The sequence below is a fragment of the Geotrypetes seraphini genome, chromosome 16, assembly GCF_902459505.1.
Source record: "Geotrypetes seraphini chromosome 16, aGeoSer1.1, whole genome shotgun sequence".
Lineage (NCBI taxonomy): Eukaryota > Metazoa > Chordata > Amphibia > Gymnophiona > Dermophiidae > Geotrypetes > Geotrypetes seraphini.
The window spans coordinates 11,591,227-11,613,294 of NC_047099.1; the positions used below are offsets into that span (position 1 = coordinate 11,591,227).

Below are 22,068 nucleotides of genomic sequence, written 5' to 3' on the forward strand. Positions count from 1 at the left end.
ATGGAGTCAGAAAAAGGAGGACGGATTGAGTCATCCGGGTTTTACTTCCACTGCTTTCGATGAAAGTAAAATCCGGGTGTCTCAATCCGTCCTCCCTTTTCTGGAGCCATATGTTAATCCTATCCAGTGTCCAGGTAGGGGACCAACCAGTGGTAATCGGTACTTAAGGCGATACCTAGTGGCCAGAGTCAGAGAGCATGTTGGCGGGGTTCTAGAGAGAGTCCCCGGGCCCAGGGCCCTCACAGCACTGGAAGGGAGAAATAAAACAGAAGTAAAATCGCTGGCTTGTTGTGAATGAAACCACCTTTCCATTTTTTCAGCCGCGATGGGTCTCCCTCCCATGGAACTAAATATACATTCTAACAATATGTCATGTTCCCGAAGACTTGGTTCCAAGGCCAGATGTCCTGCTTGTGAAATATTTCCAGTCATCTGTGCATGTATATATTTAAAGACTTTATAGACATGTTTGCGAACGTGTGCTCATGCACCCAAGTAACCCAGGCTTTTGAAAAACAAAACAACCCTTCTCTGCAACCTGCTCAGAGCATTTAAAGTTCTTTGCAACCTATTCATCTCCATCCTGCCACTTTCTCTTTAATATTTTCCCCGTGTCCTTAATGTCTAATGCTTTGTATTAAGGCCACACTGTGTCTTCAAAACCTCTCCTTCCCCCATTGATAGTTCTGCATTTGTCCATGCTGTATTCATGCATTAAGTGCATCGGCGCAGTGCCTCTATTGAGGGGGGGGGGATCTTTAACGGTGATGAGCTACACAGTGTCACTGTCATCTGCACACATAAATTTGTAACAGTGGGAGGAACTAGTGAAGACGTTGATAATATTTTAGTATTTATCTCAATTGAGCCCCGTCACACTTTGAGCTCTTGCTGGCTGTGGAGAGGGACCAGGGAGGGCAGGTATTGATTTCATCTGTCAAGTGTAGACACATTCTCCTGGCCCTGCGATTCCCATGGCTCTTTGGGGCACAGGAGTTTGGTGGTGCCACTGTGCTGGAATCCATGAGAACGGATTCATTTCTGGCAGAGCTGTGTGAAAACAAGGCTATCAATCTCGCCTTGTTCTGTACAAAGAGCTCTCCTGCCAGCCCCCCTCCCCCTCCACCCAGGGATGTGGGATCAGCGCCAGCATCACCCCCTGGCACTTGGCTCAGACTGAGCTGGTACATTCTCTCTCTGTTCTCTGAACACTCTCTCATCAAACAACACTGTCAAATTCTAGGAGAAGGGTTTCATGTTTAATCTGGGAAGGCCTTGCACACAGAGAAACCTAAGGCAGTTAAAGACCAAATGGTCCATCCAATCTGCCCATCCGTAGTGTCCACTATCTCCTCCTTTCCCTATTGGCTAAGGCTCTTTAAACCTGCATCGTGAGGTCACAGAACTTTATGGTTATAGAAACATAGACATGATGGCAGATAAAGGTCAAATGGCCCAGCCAGTCTGCCCATCCTCTCCCTATTGGCTAAGGCTCTTTACACCTGCATTGTGAGATCATAGAGCTTTATGGTTATAGAAACATAGACATGATGGCAGATAAAGGTCAAATTGCCCAGCCAGTCTGCCCATCCGCAGTATCCACTATCTCTTCCTCTCCCTATTGGCTAAGGCTCTTTACACCTGCATTGTGAGGTCATAGAGCTTTATGGTTATAGAAACATAGACATGATGGCAGATAAAGGTCAAATTGCCCAGCCAGTCTGCCCATCCGCAGCATCCACTATTTCCTCCTCTCCCTATAGGCTAAGGCTCTTAACATTTGCATCTCCTCTCCTTATAGGCTAAACGTCTTTACACCTGCATTGTGAGGTCATAGAGCTTTATGGTTATAGAAACATAGACATGATGGCAGATAAAGGTCAAATGGCCCAGCCAGTCTGCCCATCCTCTCCCTATTGGCTAAGGCTCTTTACACCTGCATTGTGAGATCATAGAGCTTTATGGTTATAGAAACATAGACATGATGGCAGATAAAGGTCAAATGGCCCAGCCAGTCTGCCAGCAGTCTGCCCATCCTCTCCCTATTGGCTAAGGCTCTTTACACCTACATTGTGAGATCATAGAGCTTTATGGTTATAGAAACATAGACATGATGGCAGATAAAGGTCAAATTGCCCAGCCAGTCTGCCCAACCGCAGCATCCACTATTTCCTCCTCTCCCTATAGGCTAAGGCTCTTAACATTTGCATCTCCTCTCCTTATAGGCTAAACGTCTTTACACCTGCATTGTGAGGTCATAGAGCTTTATGGTTATAGAAACATGGAGACATGATGGCAGATAAAGGTCAAATGGCCCAGCCAGTCTGCCCATCCGCAGCATCCACTATCTCCTCCTCTCCCTATTGGCTATGGCTCTTTACACCTGCATTGTGAGGTCATAGACCTTTATGGTTATAGAAACATAGAATTCCTAAAATACAAGTGTAATAGCTAATCTATCTTTCAATATATTACACAAACATAACACTCACATTTGACCAGAGACAGTATTCTATATGTACACATTTGCAGGGGGTAGGAAAAGCCTCAGAAAAATGGAGCTTAACACCTCCTACTTCAATCATCGGCATAAAAGCCTCTCCCTCCAAGATTTTCTTTATACAGTAGTACCTTGGTTTGCTAGCATAATTTGTCCCAGAAGCACGCTTGTAATCCAAAGCGCTCTTATATCCAAGCGAATTTCCCCGCAGGAAATAATGGGAACTCGGACGATTCGTTCCACATCCCCAAAATTTGAATAGACAATGCAGTACTGTCCGTACTTGTATTGCAAGATCTCACGCGTTTCGAACGGTCACTACACACTGTGGGTGAATTGGGCGTGATGCTTTTATTATGCTCAGCCACGCTCAGTGCGAGATATGCTTATGTTGTGCACGCTTGAACTGCGGGCGCATGTATGACATTCAGCCACGCTCAGTGATACGACGCGCATATATTGTGCGTGTTTCACGTGCATATGTGCCCGTACTGCAAGACAACACTCCTTTATCGAGTTAAAATTTTAAAAAGTTTTGCTCGTCTTGCAAAACACTCGTACACCACATTCCTCGCTATCCAAGGTTTGATTGTATATACAGTGGTGCCTCACACAACGAACTTAATTCGTTCCAGGAGCAAGTTTGTTATGCGAAAAGTTCGTTATGTGAAACGCGTTTTCCCATAACAATACATGTTAAAAAAAATAATTCGTTCTGCAGCATAAAATATGCTAAGATGACATAAAAAAAGATAAATTTGTCAAAATGGTGAAAATGGTGGTCTTGCTGAGGCCAAACTCTTTGACGAGGTCACACTGTTTTACCCCACATTCACTCCTTCTAATTATTTCCCGTTTCATTTCAACAGAAATCACCTTCCTGCTTTTTTTAGAAGCCATGATATATAAAAAATATTGAGTTTATCTTAAAAGGACGACTGTATACAGTGAGAGAGGGCAGTTAAGCGCAGTGACTAACGACTGCCTGCAGTGCCTGCGCGGAAGGATGCAATACATCGGCAGCTCGGGCGACTTCGTTGTGTGAAACAAAGTTCGTTGTGTGAAACGAAGTTCGTTGTGTGAATCAAGACATGAAGTTCGTTGTGTGCAGCGTTCGTTGTGCGAGGCGTTCATTATGCGAGGCACCACTGTATATATTTTTTTTTTGCTTTCCAACTGTCTCTCTTTCTAAGAAACATATAGGACAGTTTTCACAAACACTGCAAAACGCTGGCCACGTCGGTTTCAAATATTCTTTTCTTCTCTATCCCCCCTTTTTACAAAGCCGCGTTAGGCTTTTTTTTTTTTTTTTAAATCACCGGCCGTGGAAGTATTAGCTCCGACGCTCATAGAATTCTTATAAGCGTCGGAGCTAATACCACCACGGCTGGCGATAAAAAAGCCTAACGCGGCTTTGTGAAAGGAGGGGGATATGGGATATGGACCCTTGAATTTGGGAGTTGGGAGTCGCTTTATCTCCCTATGCTTCATTTCTAATCCCCGGTTCTGCCACTGAGAGTTGCTTCCGTTCGAATCCCCGGCTCGGTCATTCACTCTCTGTGTATAACCCTGGGGGAAAGTCACTGTATCTCCCTCTGTCACTGACTCTATGCGTATGACCTTGGGGGAGACGTGTTTGTCTTCCTGTGCTTCATTTCTAATCTCTGGCTCTGTCATTGACTCTCTATGTGACACTTGGGGTCTCGCTGAATTCCTCTGTTCCTCAGTTCTGCTGACCTTGATGGTAACCTTGGGTAAGCCTTTAGTCTCTGCCCTCCAGTCCTATAATCATAGCCAAATAAAGGATTTGGCCGTTTAATGAGAACAGACCCATCCCTCCAAGCAAACACAGGAAAAAAACACAGGAAAAGCAGGTCAGCTCTTTTCCAGCGGAGTTATTCAGGTGTAAGATTATAGCTTAAAGCTTACTGTGTGTCTCAGAATGTGACCCTGAGAATGGAGAGAGACATCTGTGAAGACAGAGATCGGCAGAGACAGACAGGCACGGAAAGAGGGAGAGTATCAGAGACGGAAAGAGAGACTCGGAGAAAGAGACACCAAAAAGAAAAAAAGTGACATTAAAAAAAGGGAAAGAAGCAAATGCATGCAGATAGAGCAACATAGACAGATGTTTAAGGAGTCAATTGTGCAATCGGGCACCTCCACTGAAGTGCCTTGAGATCTGCAAATGTGTGCTGCGGCGAGATTCCAGATGTGCCTTGAAAGACACAAACTCTGCAGTTTGTCTGGAGTTTGGAAGGCCACCGACCTCGGGGCCCACGCCTACAGGGCCTCTGAGCATGTGCAGATGTCGATGTGATGACGTCACATACACGCAGGCGACATCACCGGTCGACATCCGCGCATGCTCAGAGGCCCTGTAGATGCGGCCCTGAGTTTAGTGGGTGGCGGCGGTGGCTGCAAAAGTTAGCGAGACACTGCCCTAACCCAATGTTCGTCACTGTCAGGCCCGAGTGCCAATGGCAGCCCCTGGAAACCTCTAGGGCAGCCCCCATGGTCTTTCTGAGTTGTTATTTTTTTCTGCTTCTCTACCCAGGCTTAGGACAGATAGAGGGAAGTGGAGGAGATTTGCATTTCTCAGTAGAGAAAAAAATGCATTTCTCAGTAGAGGAAAAAATGCATTTGTAAATGCTTACAACTTCCAGAATACTTCCTAATGAAGTTTAAAGGTGGGCTAGAAGGGATTGATATCACAGGGTAAGATAGTCAAAATTAATGAAGACCACTGCCCTCACTGCATCAGGAGCACCCATGTTCCATTCTAGTAGATATACCCATCTATCTACTACCCTTATAGCCCTTATGGCTGCAGGTGGCACCTATATGGCAGTACAGTAGTTTTTTGGTAGGATCACACTTTCCATCATAAATGTAGTATTTAGAGTGGCTTATGGGCCTGGGTCCTCCTCTCTATGGCTCACTAGTCCAATCACCAGGCTACTTAAGACACCTGTGTGAAGCTCTACTAGGCTTTCCCATACCAGGTGCTGCTGTTCTAGAGACAGGTATGCACAGTTTCATTCAGATTATTTTTGGGGGGTGGGAGGAGTTCAGTGACCACTGGGAGAGTGTGGGGGGTCATTACTTAATCTCTCCAGAGGTCATCTGATCAGTTTGGGTATCTTTTTAGCACTTAGATACTTTTAAAACAGGTCTAGCTCTGGACGTCCAAGTTCCATCCAGGATGTCTTGGGAAAGGTTTGATTATCGTCGCAAGATGTCTAAGTCTAAGCACGCCGAAAACCCTTTCATAACACGCCTCCATAATGGCCCCCTTGAATTTTGGACACACAGCAGCTGGCATGCCTAGCAAGAAGTTGAGAAAGTTGGTTTCAAAAATCGTCACTTGGACGTCCAACTGATGGCTTATGCTGTCTTTTGGACATCTTCATTTTTTTGAAAATGAGCTCCTAAGTGTAAAACTTGCATGCATCAAGTGCTAGAATTCTATACATTCATGTACACAAGAGTGCATTAAATAAGGGCCTGGATTAAACAACTGCCTTCTGAGAGGCAAGAAAAAGAGAGGCAGATGGGAAATGAGGAAGAATGAAAAGGTAAAATTCTTGGAAGAAAACCAACCAATTATTTGGGTAGAAATGAATAGGAAGATAGGGACATGCGTGAAAAGATCTACACCTATATATTGTCCTTCCTGGAAAAAGCATCTCCACTTCTCTACTTTCACACATGGAGAGTTTCCAATTAAAAAAAAAGTGGGATCTGCTCCATACTGTTTCACCCTGGTACAGATTTAGGAAGGATTATATCAGTAAGGCACCTCCGCTGGAGGAACTGTTCGCTTCCCCAAGGGTTGACAGAGCTTGCGAAAGATTGGAGGACCACAAGGTCCCCTTCTTGGTTAGTGAAGAGGCATATGCCCATGTGATTCTTGGAGAAGCTGGAAGTTGGTGATCCATAAGTGCTGTAAAGCCTATCTCTGGTTCTATCTCTAAAAGTGTACAGCTAGCTCCTAAGTCCCTGTTTGCATCAAAAGGCACACAATGTCAGTTATTTTACAAAATGTAGTGGGGGGGTGTGATGCAGTGGTTAGAGCTACAGCCTTGTGGGCTCAAATCCTGCACTGCTCCTTACTGCAAGTCACTTACTCCCCATTGCTCCAGGTAGATAGAGTTGGAGCCCAATGGGACAGTTAGGGAATAATGCTTGAGTACCTGAATAATTTGTAATCCGCATATATATATAAATTTTTTTAAAAGAATCTTATCTCAACAAGACTAATAGTGGGAATGGGCACCAGGCACCTTTCCATGGTCCATCCTGATTTACAAAGAAGTGCCCCAGATCCTGCTGGGACTTGCAGTCTCTTGGTCCAACAGGGAATACAGATCCCAGAATTCAGTAGGGCAGACATTAAGAGAGGCAGCATGGTTGGATCTATGGTGAAGACACACGTACACAGATCCAACCCCAGTTTTGCTACCCTCCTCCTGCCTTTATGTATAGTCCAGGTTTCTCAGAAGAAGGAGAGGTAGGCCTGGCCTGGATCCTTAGATTGGCCTAGGGTGAGGTGCCAGCTGGCCCCATCAAACAGCAGAGATGCCAAATTATCCAGTCCCAGGAGAGAAAAAATTAGAGTGTGGTGCAATGGTCAAAGCTACAGCCTCAGCACCCTGAGGTTGTGGGTTCAAACCCACGTTGCTCCTTGTGACCCTAGGCAAGTCACTTAATCACCCCATTGCCCCAAGATAGATTGTGAGCCTGCCGGAAAAGGGAAACATGCTTGAGCACCTGAATAAATTCATGTAAACCATTCTGAGCTCCCCTGGGAGAATGGTATAGAAAATTGAATAAAGAAACTTGAGTCTACCTATTGAAAACAGTACCGAAGGTTCTATAATGCACCAGAATAAGGGTGTAAAAAATCCAGGACAGGCTTAAAATCTTTCTGGAACTGAGTAGCTTGGCACCTTCACAAGGGAAGATTTTAATCAGTAAACAGATCCCCACCCTGTCTTCCCCACTGCCAAGGGGACTCAAATTCTTCATGGAGGGAGTGCACCTTCGATACCTCCAGTCAAGATATATGTAAATTGAGTTTTATTGTGTGCAGAGGAGAACAGACATGTATGAGGCAGCCAGTCAATTGCGAATAAACCACCAAACTTGTCAGGACTAGAAAGGTTAAAAAGAACCGCACTCCCCTTTGGGCAGGGGAGGGAAGCCAGTGCTGGAAAAGCTGGTTCAACCAGCTTCTCTCCATCTTGCACATAAAAAGAGATGTCAAACCACATGAGCACCAGTGGCAGGCAGAAGAAGAGGAGGAGGAGGAACCTCAATCCTGCTGCTGAGAGCTTCCACATGACCTTGAAGGATTGCCTCCAAGGTCATTCCCACACAGCTCACCCAAAAGTACAGGTGCCAATTCCCACAGCCTCCTTTACTGTGTCCAGTCAGCGGTAGTCACTTAGGAAAATTACCTCCACTGCCTACCCAGTAACCTCATACCTCAGGAAGGTGACCACACTTTCAAAAAATTTAGGAGAAGAGAGCCTGGTCCAGATGGCTAATGACTGTAGCAGCTCCTTGTCAACTTCCCACTCCTCCTCAAAATAATAACCAAGGGATAAACTCTACCTAGGCTCCAGACTGCCCATGAACCCACAAAGAGAAAATAAATTCTCTTTTTGTTTTGTGGGCGACTTTAAAGTGCATTTGTCAGATACATCGAGAACGCATTTGGCTACAGTAACGGATTCTGAAGGGAGGGTTGTTTCTGGCCCTTTCAATTTGTTATCGCCAAAGGATTATGATATTCCCATTAAAGATGGTGCAACTTTAAGGGCCCAAACCGCACCCCTCTATTTTGTGAAAGCACCCCCTAATACCCCCAGAAGTTAACTGATACACAATACATTCACAGTGAACCTCAGGGCTGTGGAGAACAGACAGAATTGCCATCACAGGTTAATGGCATGGGTGTTTCTTTTCTTTTACTTTACTGTGCTTCTACCACTCTAAAGATATTTCCCGTGAAAGAGAGTAATTGCATTGCAATACCATTAAAGGATAAAGCATTTTACAATTATAAATCACATTGCTGACATCATCCATTAACTGTTACACACCCTAAACAGGCAACACTGGCAGTACAGTTAGTAACCTCTATATTCCAATTTGTATTCAGGGATTTTTATCCCTGGAGGGTCGAGATGGAAAGCAGCACCGAACACATTTCAAGCTTCCTCCTCTACTGCCCCTCTGCAGTATCCGAGAAAAAGCAACGTGCTCAACTCTGAAATGGAAGGGACACACAGGGCCACCGGAGGTGTTCTTACACGAGGAAGACTAAACACAGACAAAGCAGTGAATAAAATAGAAGCAGAGGTTTATAATTAACAAGGCACAAGCTAAGTGGAGACCAGAGTTCTGGATATTTTTAAACATGGCAGGTCATCGAGGCTATGTGGGATGTGATAATCCCACTGGTCACCGGCCGAATGGCAGCTGGAATGCACGCAGATGTGCAAACGCTTGCTATTCCAGTATGGAGATACCCCCCCCCATGTGTATAGCTTTTCCAATGCACCTTGCTGCTGCCCTGCACCATCCTCCCCAGCTCTGCCTGTGCACCACATTCCTACCCAGTGGCATAGCAAGAGTGAGTGGCACTCGGGGCGGTAGCGATCTGCCCGGTTCTCTGACCCCCCATGCTGCATGCGCGCCCCCCTTTCCCTTTCCCAGCATCAGAAGCATCACGAACCTGCTGCCCAAGTCATGTTGGCTCTCCCTTAAATGTCACTTCCTAGGTGTGGGACCCAGAAATGATGTAAGAAAGCCGACACCAATGCGGGCAGCAAGTTCGTGATACTACTCTTGCCAGGAAAATTAAAGAGGTACGAGAGAAGGGAAGGAGTACATGCAACGGGGGAAGAGGGGGAAGGGGGAGGGGGTATTGAGGACGATGAGTGCCGGCATTCCCACCAAGATGGCACCTGGGGTAGACCACCCCCCCCTCCTCCCCTCACTACACCATTGTTCCTACCCCATCTTGTTTTCTAATATTCCAGTACAGAAATGCCAACCCCCACCTCCATACAGCTATATAGAAGAACCCCCCATGCAGCATATATAGAAGAACCCCCCCCACCCCAGCTTTACGAATGCACCACACTCCTGCCCTGCACCAATCCTAATATTATAATACAAAGACCCGCTCTCCTCCCACAACTCTGCCTATGAACTTTGTTCCTTCCATAAAATTGACTGGATTTAGTGAAGCCCTTTTCAGTAATCATAAAACTTCAGATCAATAAAACCCATATCAAGATTCACCAAAACTTCAGATTTAGACTATAACAATTTCCATCCTTCCGTAGGCCCATAAGATTCATAAAGTTTTGGGTCCGAGTGTTCTTCAAATAACATACTGGGTTCAATCGTACACTCTAGGCCAGGAGTGGGCAAACTTTTTGACCCGTGGGCCACAATGGGTTCTTAAATTTGACAGAGGGGCCGGACCCGTCCCATCTCTGCGAGCTCGGTTTCCGTCCCCGTAAACCATCTGATCCCATCCACTCAAGCCTCGAATAGTTTTATACTGAACTTATTTTTATTTATTCATAATTTCAATAAATATTCAACACTTGTACAGAAAGATTGATTAAGACAATATAGCTTGTACATCAAAACCAAAATAATACGGTATATCAAGAAATTAAATTTACTGCTTAATCTATCTCAAGTCCTCAGTAAGACACTCAGTTCCAATCTTGGATCCCTTTTGTCTTACTGAGGACTTGAGATAGAACTTATTTTATTAAAGTATAAAAAGAAACAATATTCTGTACAATTGTCATTGCTCTCCTCTGACGCAACTTCCTGTTTCCGGTTGCGTCAGAGGTGGACTTTCCGGCATCCAAACGCGACTTCAAGGCTCCGGCTGCTTGTAGAAAGAAAAGTAACAGCTACCGTGCCATTCTCTATCATTTAATAATAAAATTTAGACAAATTCGGCGGACTGGATTAAAAAACTAAACGGGCCAGATATGGCCCGCGGGCCGTAGTTTGCCCATGTCTGCTCTAGTCAGAGTCCAGAGATGCTGTCTCACTCAGTACAGGGGTGTGTTGCACTCATAAATAGAGTCTCTCACACTCAGTCATTAGGAGTGTGTAACACTCATCTGAAGTCTCTCTCACTCTCTGAGCCCCTTCACTCCTTTGAAGTCTCTCTCACTCTTGCACTCTGAGGCCCTTCTCTCACTCGTCTCAGTGGTCATACTCTGATTCTGATTACTCTTCTCGGGCTTCTCTGTAATGAAAGTAGAGAAGTCAAGTGGCCCTACCAGTGGAAAGCACCTTCCTGCATACTGCTGCACACTTTCAATGCTGTGAAACTTCCACTGTCTACCTTCTTTTAGAGGCACCAAAGATAAATATTTCATGTGCAAAGCAATATTACACTTAGGCCCAGATTCTTAAAACTTTAATGCCATCGCTAAACTGTTTTCCCGCAGTTTAGCCTGTAAGCAGTTTAGCGACGGATTATCAAAAGGGATTATCTCCCTCTTTAGCGAGGATTCTAGCAGTCTCCGACACCGACATGCAAATGGGCTCTTCAACATTGAAAGGAGCCCTCCGGTGGATTTTTAAAAATTGCTGAGCCATTTTCTATAAGCGGCAACACTTACAATTTCCCATTATCCCCTGGGGTGAGGGTCAGCCATCTTGGTAGGTGAGAGAGAGAGAGAGCTACAGTATACACTACTTCACAAATTCCCCTTCCTGGATCTAACTAGTGTTGCCCACATCAATCAGAGGCTCCAGCACACACTGTGAACAAAAAAAACCCCGAGTGGTCCAGGGCTGCCGGTCAGTGTCGAGACTACTAGAAATCCCGTGTTCTGATGCAGCGGGAGAGATGCCCATCCGCTGCATCACAACACCCCTTGCCTAAAAAAAAATTTGACCTCCCCCCCCATAGTGGGAGAGATGCCCACACTCTCCCGCAGCACTAAAACCTAACTGGAGGCCCCTCCCCGGCAGTGGGAGAGATGCCCACTCTTTCCCGCTGCCCCTTACACTCCCCCCTTAGGCCCCTGCAAGATGCATCTGGGGAGTGGCCTTATACAACCTGAGCCAATCAGAGCCTCAGATCCCTCCCCGGTGCATCCCAAGATGCACCGGGAAGGGGAATTCCCTTACTCAATGCAGGCAGCTGGCAGGAGCGGGTCCGTGTCCCTCCCACTCTTCATCTTTGAGGTAAGGGGGGGGGAAGGGGTGGCAGGGGCCGGGGGGAGTGTTTATTTGCCAGTGGGAGAGAATGGACATCTCTCTCGCTGTGTGTGTGTGTGGGGGGGGGGGGGGGGTCAGGTCAGTCGTGGTGGGTTTTTTTTTACAACGGCATTTTTTCTGCGCATTTGCCCATTAGAAATGGGTACATGCAAATGAGGAAATCTTCGCTGCTGTCCGCCGAGCTTATTTGCATGCGCAATTTTTTAAGAATGTCTCGGTTTTTAGATTTGGCATCAGAACGGCTGCGTTAGCAGACTGTCGCTTTTTAACATGGGTTTTTAAGAATCTGGGCCTTACTTCTTTCCAGATTTATACTCCAGATGTACCATGTGAAAAAAAAAAATCACTCTTTGGCTTTCATTCTCACTTTTTGGGATGGTCTACCCTTGGCATCTCTTAAAGTCCTCAGTGCCTCCCTTTCTTTTTTTAATTTTTTTTTTTTTGTTAAATTTCAAACACATTGAACTCCAAAAGAACAAAAAGAAAAATAAGATTGTGGAGTTTCTTCTGCCCTGAAAATCTGCTAGAAGCCCTCCGAGTTCCTAAAATCTCAATTTGAAAACTTGAAGCCCAGCTTTCATCCACCCCCGTGCACCAAAGTAGCCAATATCTTAATCGAGGAGGCCATAATGATTAGTTCTGAGGTTTCCATCAAGAGTTTCTAGCCAGCAGGCCTGCCAGAGACCTACAGTCACCATGGCAACCTGTCTTTTTCAAGAGAAATCTCTGGTGATTGCTTCTCCCACCCCACCACCCTCCCCGCCCTTCCCTTTTCATGCAATTTCTTGATTCACGGGAAATGGCCGATATTTGTCAGGCACCAAGCCATGACCTGGGTGATCTCCTTGCCCGTCTATACCCCACCCCAATGGGTCAGGCAGGACCTTCCTGTGGAAAACAATCTGTAGGATGCAGTCGACCATGTGTTAAGTTCTAACATGCTCAAATGCATCATCTCCTTACTTTAAGAAATCTTAAGTTTTTCAGTCCTCCCTAACACCTCAACTCTTACAATTTCCCATTATCCCCTGGGGTGAGGGTCAGCCATCTTGGTAGGTGAGAGAGAGGGAGCTACAGTATACACTACTTCACAAATTCCTCTTCCTGGATCTAACTAGTGTTGCCCACATCAATCAGAGGCTCCAGCACACACTCATCCCTTAAAAGCAGTTTACCATCTTGTCTGTGAACAAGGACGCCAAGGCTGTTGCAACCAGGGCTTGTCAGAAGAATGGTAAGGCAGAGCAGCTTTGAGAAATTGCAAAGCGATGGTTTTTCCCACTACTAGAACAGAAAGATTGGGTACACCCACACCACAGATCCATTACCCCTCACACATTTACCCTACGGCAAAACATTATTTTCCACCCAGGTAGAAATTTCCTTTACAAGATAAACAAAGCAAAGAAATATTATCTGCCTGAAAGGATTGTAGTGGGGGATTTACCTGTCCCAGGGGGTGGAGCAGCCTCCTCTAGAGGTGCCATTTTTCTGAATGAAAGGCTAGCATTGTGTCAAAGCCACACTGTAAATGATCATTATAAACAATAGCTTCTTTTACAGCTTGGATTTATAAAGTGGTTCTTGTGTCAACAGCACAAAAGCATCCTGAGGTACAAAAAGATCCTGTGACACGCCCACCGTCACACACACAGACAGTGGAAGAGCAGGGATGAAAAACAAGGCCCATGTAGCTGGCCTTCCAGCTCAGTGGCAGCGGTATACCCTGGGTCCCCAATTCTAGGCTTGGCTGTGAAAGCAGGTCCTCAGAGCCTCTCCCCTTTTGTGGAGGGAAATGTCAAGAGAAGGCAGCCGTAGCCATCCTACAAGGGTGAAGCCCTCTGTCTAGAATTTGTGGGCTGTACATAAACCAGTTTCCAAATTGAGAGAAAGTGGACTAGAACCAAAGCACAGGGAGAGATAAAACAACTCTCCCAGGGTCACACAGAAAAAGTCAGTGATGGAGCCGGGGATTAGAACTGAGGCACTGGGAGATAACGTAACTCCACCACAGTCACAACACAAGAAGTCAGTGACAGAGGCGGGGATTAGAACTGAGACAAAGGGAGAAAATCAAAGAGAGAAATAGGCAGAAGCAGATAATGTCATCCTTATAACACCCCTCACCACCACCTAAACAAAACACGCCTGTTCCTGATAACATTCCCTCAGTGACTGAGACCTATGGCCGTAGCCCATCTGTTGATGAAAAGCAGCACAGCACAGCACCACACCACACCATACCTCTCGACTCAAAATTTAAAAACAAACAGGGAACACCTCAGTGACAGGCACCTTCTAAAACCCCGAACCTCCAAGACCACTTCATTCTGTACCTGGGGGCTTAAATTTTATGATGTAAAAATTTATTACGGCAAGACTGCTTCTGTTCAACGATGTGCGAGCCCGATCTTTCACGTGTCGTAAGTTCAAGATTTGTCAAGTTACCCGGTTCCAGGAGGGAGATTTTGGGCTGGTCCTGGATTTCTGACAAAGTTGTCACGTTGCATTATGGGAAATGTGCAAAGTTTCCAAATATCACACTACTGTGAGATGTAAACTTAAAAACCAGTACTAGCCAAAAAGCCTCTCTCCTGGAACTGGACAACAGGCAGCCTTAATTCCACCCGGCTCAGTAAAGAAAGTAGAAAAAGATAAAGACAGGGCCGGCCCAACCAATAGGGGGTGAAGGATGGCACAATTTGGGGTGCACTGTCAGTGCTTATAAGACATTTATCACAGCTGGTGCAGGGCCCTGACCATCTGCACATGCTCAAGGCTCAGGTCTTGTCTCCTCAGAGCTTCCTATTTCAGTAGGGGTGGGCTCAGCAGGCCTTCTGCATGTGGAGACATTCATGACCCCACCTGGGCTGCGATGAATGTTGTGTAAGCACCATGATTATTCTGCTGGTGCCACCCAAAAGGGGGTAAGGAAGGGAAGCTGATACCAGGTAATGGGGGAGACATGATAGAGGGGAGTGAAGGAGGTACACAGCTGAAGGTTTGCTTAGAGCAGGGGTAAGCAATTCTGATCCTCAAGAGCCACAGGCAGGTCAGGTTTTCAGGATATCCACAATATGCATGAGATAGATTTGCATGCACGGTCTCCTTGAGATGCAAATCTATCTCATGCATATTGTGGATATCCTGAAAACCTGACCTGCCTGTGGAGCTCGAGGACCGGAATTGCCTACCATTGGCTCAGAGGGTCAGATATCCTCAGACTGGCCCTGGATAATAGCAGGTATAACTATCGTAAACAGATTGATGCATTCAATTCATTGGCTAAGCAAAAATAAAGACTGAACAAGAGGTTATCGGATTATTCAACATTTTCAGGAATCAAGCATTTTGGTTTATTAAAGCTTAATATTTTGAAAAGCGACCATTTTATAATCTCCTGGAACGTAGGACTGCTACGAGCTACATCTCATTCAACAGGTCAACATTTTCTCCTTTTCTGAAGGCTGCCCAGGAAGTGTTTCTCAAGAATCGCTTATAGCAGTGTCCCTGACGTAGGCTCAAGGGCCATTCATGGAGACATGGTGAATCTACTTTAATGACAACAGCGAATACAGGCCTTCTGAGACTTCCACCAGTCTTCAAATTTGGCCTTTAGAAATCCTTGGCTTGAAAAACTCATTTTGCCCCAGGAGACATGAAATCCTTGCTGTTAAATAAAATACTAGAATAATAAAGTGCTTATTTTAGACATCTATAAAATGGCATTTAGAGGCTCTAAATTGTAGTTTTACAAAGATGAGATATAGTCGTCTCAAACCGAAAACCATCCATTATGGCAAGGGGGTGTGGTCTGGACATGTTGTGGGTGGGACTAGTGTGGGCCCAAGAAAAAGATGTTTATATTCCATTGGAGAAGGGGAATTAAAAGTCTATGTCCAAAAAGATAGGTGTTAAGATTTAGATCTGCTACCAGGGAAAATCAGTGCTGCACAGGAGGGATTATGGGAGGTCACCTCAGTAGTTGATATCACCTTGATAATGAAGCCGGTTAGGGAGAGGATACCAGGCTCTGGACAGTTTGGAGAAACAGAGATGACTGATCTAAACCTTTCATAACAAACGTTTATACCCTAGCAGAGAGAGGATCAATTTTATTTATTTATATACCACTTATATCAGGGGTCTCCAAAGTCCCTCCTTGAGGGCCGAATCCAGTCGGGTTTTCAGGATTTCCCCAATGAATATGTATTGAAAGCAGTGCATGCACATAAGATCTCATGCATATTCATTGGGGAAATCCTGAAAACCCAACTGGATTTGGCCCTCAAGGAGGGACTTTGGAGACCCCTGACTTATATCCTAAGTGGTTTATATTCTGGTACTTTATCACATTTCCCTATCTGTCCCGGTGGGCTCAAACTCTATCTACTGTACCTGGGGCAATGAGGGGATTAAACCATACGCAGGTGAGGCTGGATTCATTTAGAGCATTGGTCTTTGACCTGGGGTCACTGCGTGAGCGGACTGCTGGGCACAATGGACCACTGGTCTGACCCAGCAGCGGCAATTCTTATGTTCTTGTGTTCAAGTTAGAACCAGCTCTACATTGGTAGATCCCGTTCTAAGACACTAGTGGACCCTGAAACAGGCCAACCTGGAGGTCTCTAATCCTATCTATACACTTTTTCTAAAATGTTGCTCCACAGATCAGGAGGTAAGGACAAGTCTGTCCAGTTTTCCCCTGCCTACACTATTCTAGCTAAGGATATATGCCCGTTGTCTGTACTCAAGCCTGTCCACCTGCAGGAGAGCTCTCCTTTTTGTCCACACATAGGAAATGTAACAGTCATGCTGCAACCCATGATAAGCCATTTGCCATCTACATTCTACTGCCGTCCCATAATATCTGAGAATGCACCAAAGCTCAGCTGCAACCATTTCAGATAACAGTTAATGTTTGCCTCCTCTTCATGGCAACACGATGTGGCCTTAGTACCTCTTCCCTTTCCGGACGTTCATAATCATTGTAACATATAGGCTTCCTCTCCTCCTGACCTTTTCCATTCACCTTCTCTTATCATTGCCCTATCAATCCCAAGCATACTTAGATTCTATCTCAGCGATTCAATTTGTTCTGAGGTCTGGGTTGCGCTGGCGGCAGAGCTAGAGATTTATAGCAGCATTCTAGACTATTGGTTGGGTTATAAATCCTTCCCTCAGAATGAGTATGACTAAAACGCAGCGTGATACAGCTTTGGAACCTAAAAGAAACTTGTAAAGCTGTTGTCTCTAGGCTTTGGAGTTGGGTATCAGGTCCTACTCTACTGCTAGTGATGGTGGACAAGGGACCGTTGACTCCCACACGCATCCCATCATTCTTCCCAGCCTCTAACTATAAGCAGCTTATGAAGGGCAAGAAGTCCTGGGACAATGAATTAATGTAAACACTACATTTTTCCTTTCCAGGACTATTTAGCTCTGTCAGAGGATACGGTTAGGTAGGATGCACTTTTGAAGGATTCCAACTAGGCCTTGGGCTGGAGGTGCATGGGACAGAATGCACATTTGAAGGATATGGGGTAGGCCTCAAATTGTGGCAGTAGGGAAGAAGCCTGAGGCCTAGTCCTTTTAGAATCCCCAAGGATATGCCCTGAATACCGAAGGCTCAACAAGTGAGGGCATATATTCCTCTTATAAAAATGCTCTGGAAAATCTAAGATGGCAGGCATCCACATACTCTTGGTGATTTGCATTTTACATGTATGGACCTCTCTGGAGTTTATATTTCAGCAACACAATGGTCAAAAGAAAGGGCTGTGTGACTTCTAACCCTTCCAAATCTTCCCTGCCATCATCTAGACCAGCTATTGGATTCCGAGGACCGGAGTTGCCCATGTCTGATCTAGACTATTAGATCCATTTATGGTCCCATCAGTAGAGCATTCCTACAATGTCTTCACATGCTGCAGGGAGGCTGAACATGGTGTCACTCCACCTGGATGCTAATGTAACCCTGTATTTGGGGGAAACATCAAGGTAAAGCTGTATACAGCAAAGGTGCTGTGGACCACAGGGGGAGGGGATGGAGAGGAAAGACCATGCTTAGGCTAAAATTATCTTTTTTCTTTTTCTCGAGAAAGATTTTGCTTCAAGCTCAATTAGATCCAAGGCTAAGATCTAGCGCCATGAGCTTCATTCACATCTTCCTGGGGGATTTTTCCCTGTTTTGTACATATTTCCTCATTGTTCTGAGGAAACACTTTCAACGCTGCTATCAAGAACCATGACTCAGGGCACTAGATCTGCCCTTTAAAAAAGTGGCACTCTTCCCTGTACTCTGCTCCCAGGCTGTGAAGTCTGTTCCCACAGCCTTCCCAGCTCTACCGACCTGGGGAAAACATGACCAACCAAGGGCCTTCTGTACGAAACCCCTGAGGAGACACCCTTGAAGGTTACACAGGCAGAGGTTCTGGAAAGTGACAGGTGTTCGTTCTTAACACTTTAGTTTTTAATTTTGTCCTTCATAATACAGCAGAGAAGCTGGCAGCTCTGTCAGGGAGATCCTGTTATGTTTTTTTTAACTGCCTTGGAATACATTCAAGTGCCACCTTTTGGAGGTTTGGAAGTTGTCCAAGGAGCCATACTTCCTTACCTCTGTCTCCCGTCTGCTAAGCAGAGGGATGGAAGCCACAACATGGCTATAGGTCAGATGATCGCTGTAGGCACTTTTGCTGTACCTCACTAATTGGTAGTCTTGGGATGACTTTGTTTCAACAACTCCGTCACTTTGCACTCACAGCAAAATGATTCAGGCAACGTGGAAAGAGAGTCAGATGAATTCTGTCAAGGATTATGGCCCCTTGACGCTAAACTTCATCTTAACTTTACTGTAAATGTCTGAATCAACATCAGGAAGATAGTATATGTTGGGTTTTGTACTTTTGGGTTGCTTTTCAAAACAACCAGCTAGACTCCAGTTGAGTGCTGTCTGCTCAAGGTTGAGGAAGGTGGCGTCAATGATTTGGATCTGATTTTGCACCTTTCCAATTCCGTGTTCAAGGTGATTTACATTTTGGGTGCAGAGCGCAGAAGAATTACAATCTAAATTTTGTGCCCGAGGCAACAGAATAGGGATGCAGGAGTCCAGGCCTCGAGTGTCACAAGCAGGTTAAGATTTCAGGATATCCCTAATGCAGTGGTTCCCAAGCCAGTCGGGTTTTCGGGATATTCCCAATGAATATTCATGAGAGCTCACTGCATGGAAAATATTTCTCAAGAATATTTATTGAGGTTATGTTGAAAGCCAAACTGGCTAGGGCGCCTCCAGGACTATGCATGAGAGAGATCTGCACATAGTATGAATGAAGGCACATAGTATCCACACAGTGGTGTAGCAAGGGTGAGAGGCGCCCTTCTCCACCCCCCACACATGCTCTTTCCGCATGCGCACAGTTTCCTTTTCCCTGCACCTCTGTAAACGTTTCCGACACGAGCAGTAACCCTCGAGCGGCTGTCGCACCAGCGTCAGCTCTTCCTCCGACGTCACGTCCTAGGCGCATCAGAGGAAGAGTCGACGCTGGCTCAACACCAGGTAGAGGGTTGCTGCTCACGCCAGGAATGTTTACAGAGGTACGGGGGAAGGGAAGCGGCAGTGGGAGGACGGGGAAGGCAGAGGACAGGTGCCTGTGCCCTCGGTGGACCGCCCCCCTTACTATGTCAATGCATCCATGTAGATCTCTCTCATGCATATTCATTAAGGATCTTCTGACAACCTGATTTGTTTGCAGCACTAGAGGCCTGAACTTCTGCATCCCTGCAATAGAGAATGAAGCAATGTGCCCAAGGTCACAGGGAGTATATGAGATGATGGATTCTAACCCTGCCTTAACTACCCAAATATGGCCTCACTCAGTGCTATAATATTTATAACGGGGTGAGGGAATATATCTCCTACGGATCCTTGCAAAACAACTCTCACTTATACATAAGTGAATAGGGTTGACCATCAGAATGAAAAGTCTCTATCAGAGCTTCTCAATCCAGTCCTCGGGACCCACCCACCCAGCCAGTCAGATTTTCATGATGCCCACAATGAATATGCATGAGATAAATTTGCATACCCCACCTCCATTGTATGCAAATCAGGATATCCACGATGAACATGAATCATGGATCGAATAAGATGATTTATTCACACAAAACAAACTCTGTCCCCCTGGCTACTATGGCCTCTTCTCACCTAGAATCAACCGGAAAGGAGGAGGCCTGGCTCTGCTTTACAAATCATTCTTTGATGTCCAGCTCCTTGAAAAGGGCAGCCATACCTCTTTAGAATTCATGTTAGCGTCAATCAACGATGAACTTCATCCCTACCCATTAGGTACCCTGTTACTTTACCGCCCACCAACCCCCTGGAACAAATCCTCTGAACTCGTTCTCGAGACCATAACAAGGGCCTTCCTAAAATTCCAGAGACTACTGATCATTGGAAATATTAATCTCCATCTAGACGATAACACCAGCAAGGATGCAACCAAATTCAAAGACTTCCTCACCTCCCTAGGCTTCACCGCTCATTCGCCGACCCCTACCCACGATAAGGGGCATACACTAGACATCAGCTTCCTTGACCTGACTGAGCACAAAACTTTTGCCGAAGAGGCCCGTTGGGAACATGTCCCCTGGTCTGATCACCTTTCTAGGCTCTTTCTGCCTTCCCATTTTCATGTCTCATCTTGGCACTCCACCCCGACCCACAAACTCTTATCACCTACCGCAAAAAAATCACGAGTGAACTGTTCTGGATCCAATTTCTCAACCAACTTCCCCCTTTTCCTAAACATGCCGACCCAGATTCCAACTGGCATAATTGAGTAACCCTTTCCGGGACTACCTACCGTGCTCTTGCCCCTTTGTCTGCTAAACCTATCTCCCACTTCCGCAAGGCTCCCTAGTATCTTCCATACCACAGGGAATTAAAGCAGAAATGTCGAGCCCTGGAACGTAAATGGAAAAAATCGAAATCCCCTTCAGATAGACAATCCTGGAGAGATAACATCAAGTTCTATAACACAGTACTAAAAAAAGCAAGAAAGAATTTCTATGGAGATAAAATCACCAGATCAAAAAACCAAAATAGTACACTGTTCAACATCTGGCACAACTTAACCTCAAAAAACGACTCTACCTTTCCCATTTCCCCCCATCTGCAAACGACCTAGCTAAATTTTTCAACGAAAAGATTACTACCTTACGGAGTTCTTTCCCCCCAGCAGTCTCTTACAATTCTCTGCCTCCCAATGACTCCAACCCTATCCCTGCTGATAGATCCTGGACTGCCTTTGAACTCGTATCCGAATCCCAGTTCTCTAAACTTTGTCTCAAACTGAAATCCTGCAATTGCATCCTGGATCCTTCCTACCTTTACGAAAACATTCCCGCGCAGGCCATCTCCTCCCTTACCAGGCTTATAAATTCTGCTTTACTATCGGGCCTGTTCTCCACAGAAATGGGACACATTGCCTTGTCCCCTCTTCTGAAAAAAGCCGATCTCGACCCTTCCTTACCATCTAACTACCGCCCCATAGCAAATATCCCTCTCCTAACTAAACTGCTAGAGGCCATAGTCGCCACCGAGCTCTCTTCTTACCTAGAGAGATTCTCCATCCTCCATCCCTACCAATATGGCTTCAGACCCAGCTTCAGCACCGAATCCCTCCTAGTTTCCTTAATTTCTAAGGTGCAACAACTACATTCTCGTAACAAATTCTCTGTCCTATTACAATTCGATCTCTCTGCAGCTTTCGATGTTGTCCACCACGACATACTACTTTATCAACTTTCCGAGATAGGAATTGACTCCACTGTCCTAAAGTGGTTCTCAAACTTCCTATGCTCTCGCTCCTACACTGTCAACACAAATGTCACCATGTCCGTTCTTTGGACACCATCTTGCGGTGTCCCTCAGGGATCACTCCTATCCCCTATTCTCTTTAACATCTATATGTCCTCCCTGAAATTCCTCCAATTATCCCCCCTTGAAACAATCTACACATACGCTGATGACATCCTTGTCCTCCTTGAGACAGACCAGAACCTCACCAACCTCCACGAGAACATTACAGCTTGCATAATGAGACTCCATTCCTGGTCCTTCTCGGTACAGATGAAATTGAATGAATCAAAAACTAAATTACTCTGGCTCAGCCCAAAATTAGAACACCTGCCCACCCTCTTCGCACTACCCTCAGGCGCTGCACTGCAGCTTGAGTTCTCAAGCAAGGTCCTTGGCATCATTATCGATTCTTCTCTCTCCCTCAATGACCTCC

At 45.7% G+C, this 22,068-nt stretch overlaps 1 protein-coding gene across 3 annotated transcripts in view; it reads right to left on the reverse strand.

Moving 5' to 3' along the window:
* NDRG2 (NDRG family member 2) overlaps nt 1-22,068 on the reverse strand; it is a 56,683-nt gene that overhangs the window by 29,668 nt on the left and 4,947 nt on the right. The gene's annotated exons all lie outside the window — the stretch shown is intronic.